The sequence below is a fragment of the Polypterus senegalus genome, chromosome 11 (genome assembly GCF_016835505.1).
Source record: "Polypterus senegalus isolate Bchr_013 chromosome 11, ASM1683550v1, whole genome shotgun sequence".
Taxonomy (NCBI): Eukaryota; Metazoa; Chordata; class Cladistia; order Polypteriformes; family Polypteridae; genus Polypterus; species Polypterus senegalus.
This window is the reverse complement of record NC_053164.1, coordinates 131073990-131076897: the sequence shown is the minus strand read 5'-3', so window position 1 is coordinate 131076897 and position 2908 is coordinate 131073990. Positions and strand designations below refer to the sequence as shown.

The 2908-nt window shown below is 37.7% G+C and overlaps 1 pseudogene; it reads left to right on the top strand.

Moving 5' to 3' along the window:
- The first annotated feature begins 538 nt into the window (after positions 1-538).
- LOC120539814 lies at positions 539-2599 on the top strand (annotated as a pseudogene).
- Positions 2600-2908: the final 309 nt, after the last annotated feature.

The following is a 2908-nucleotide window of genomic DNA, read 5'->3' as shown; positions in this document are numbered from 1 at the left end:
CACCTAATCAGCATGTCTTTGGACTGTGGAAGGAAACTGGAGTACCCGGAAGAAACCCACGCTGACACGGGGACAACATGCAAACTCCACACAGGGAGAAGCCAGGAAGCGAACCTGGGTCTCCTAACTGCGAGGCAGCAGTGATACCCATGAAATTAACATGACTCATAAATATTCACAGGCAATAACTAATAATAAAAATAACAACAAACAATCACCCTGTTTGTATCTGAGGTTTTTTCAGGTTCTGGCATTTTCTCTGTGGTTTAGAGAAATTTCCTACCAAACTAATGAGCCATAGAATAAATTTGGCGTGTTCCTGTTTGTGAGCCGAAAAAGGAAGTGTGCCTTGCAATTGGCGGGTTAGCATTGACTAGACCCATTGGCTACCTCACTCTACCTTTACATATCTTCCCAACGAGGGCCTACCCCAAACAATCTGGCCTCTATAGAATCTTGCCACACCCAAGAACATCTCCTATTAACCTTACATATTATTCCAATTATCCTTCTAATAATTAAACCTGAACTTATCTGATGCTGATGCTGATGTTAATATAGTCTAAACAAGACATTAGATTGTAATTCTAATAATAGAAGTTAAACACTTCTTATTGACAGAGAGATGCCTGCGCACTAAGAACTGCTAATTCTTATTACTTTGGTTAAACTCCAAAGATCACTCACTGCTTTCAAAGGATAACAGCTATCCATTGGTCTTAGGAACCAAAAACTCTTGGTGCAAATCCAAGTGAAAGCTATGTCTATTCCTCAATTATCACAAATTTTTCTAACATGCCTCTCCCTAACAATTATTATCCTCACCTTACCAATCATAACATCCATTATAATAAAACCATTAAACAACTGACCCCATTATGTCAAAAACTCCGTAAAATTATCCTTTTTTGTAAACCTAATCCCATTAATCACCTGCTTAAGTATAAACCTTCAATCTTTTACCATCTACTACCGATGATTTTACATTTCACCAACAGAAATTAACATTAGCTTCCAATTCGACCAATATTCCATAATCTTCATGACAATTGCACTTTATGTAACCTGATCTATCTTAGAATTTGCTATTTATTATACACATACAAATATCTTATTTCTTTAAATACTTACTAACATTCCTAATTGCTATAATAATTCTAGTAACAGCCAACAATTTATTCCAACTCTTCATTGACTGAGAAGGAGTTGGAATTATATCCTTCCTATTAATTGGATGGTGGTACAGCCGCGCTGACCCTAATATAGCCGCGCTACTAGCAGTAATTTATAATCGCGTAGGAGACATTAGCCTCATAATAACAATATCCTGACTGTTAATTAATACTAACTCATGAGATATTCAACAATTATTTATTCTCACTAAAAATATAGACATAACACTCCCTGCAGCAGGACTTCTCCTCGCAGCAACAGGCAAATCAGCTTAATTTGGCCTTCACCCATGACTACCAGCAGCAATAGAAGGTCCTACTCCAGTATCCGCCTTACTCCACTACAGCACAATAGTTGTTGCCGGAATTTTCCTTTTAATTCGCCTTCACCCACTTATTGAAAATAATAATAATATCCTCACCACTGCACTCTGCTTAGGCGCAATTACCACCCTTTTCACCGCTACACAAAATTATATCAAAAAAATCATCACATTCTCTACATCCAGCCAACTAGGACTAATAATAGTAGCAATTGGACTTAACCAACCCCAATTAGCGTTCCTCTACATCTGCACTCACGCATTTTTTAAAGCCATGCTCTTCCTATGTTCTGGATCAATTATTCACTCCCTAAATCACGAACAAGACATCCGTAAAATAGGGGGTATCCACAAAGCACTCCCACTAACCTCTTCATGTCTAACCATCGGCAGCCTTGCATTAATAGGAATGCCTTTTCTCGCTGGTTTCTTCTCAAAAGATGCAATTATCGAAGCCCTTAATACCTCACACCTAAACGCCTGAGCCCTAATACTAACTAGTTGCCCTAATACTACTAGTTGCCACCTCATTCACCGCCGTATACCAGCCTACGTGTTATTTATTTTGTTCTTATAAATAATCCACAAATTCTACCGCTCTCCCCAGTAAATGAAAACAATCCACTAATCGCTAACCCTATTAAACACCTTGCATGAGGAAGAATTATTGCCGGATACATTCTATGTCAATATATCCTCCCCAATAAAACTCAAATACTTACGATATCCCCGATATTGAAACTAACCACCTTAATCGTATCATTATTAGGCCTGCTTACAGCGTTAGAACTAGCCTCTATGACAAACAAACAAATCAAAATTAATCCTATAACACTTACATACAACTTTTCCAACATAATAGGCTTTTATCCTCATATTATACATCGCCTAATATCAAAACTACCACTAACACTCGGACAAACCTCTGCCACACAAATATCGGATCAATTATAAATACAAAAACTAGGACCTAAAGGCATTACCTATACACAACTCCTTCTAACCCAAAAAATTAAACACGCACATAAAGGCCTTATTAAAACGTACTTATCAGTTACAATATTATCACTCTTTACTATTATAGTTTTTACTATCTTCATCTAACCGCACGAAGACAATCACGAGAATAACCTCGAGTTAATTCCAAAACAACTAATAAAGCTATTAACAACACCCACCCTACAACCAACAACATATAATCACCAGCATTATATACTTCTGCCACCCCTACATATTGTCGCACAGCTCCGAAACACCCCTCAACATCATCAAATAACCCAAAATCCCCCACAAACAATACCCATGCTACAGCATGCAAAAATAACTACAAGTTGGTCACCTAAGAGATTGTCACCACTGCACAATATGTTTCCCTATTTCTAACTGAGCTTGTTTCACCAAGGGTAACCCCAG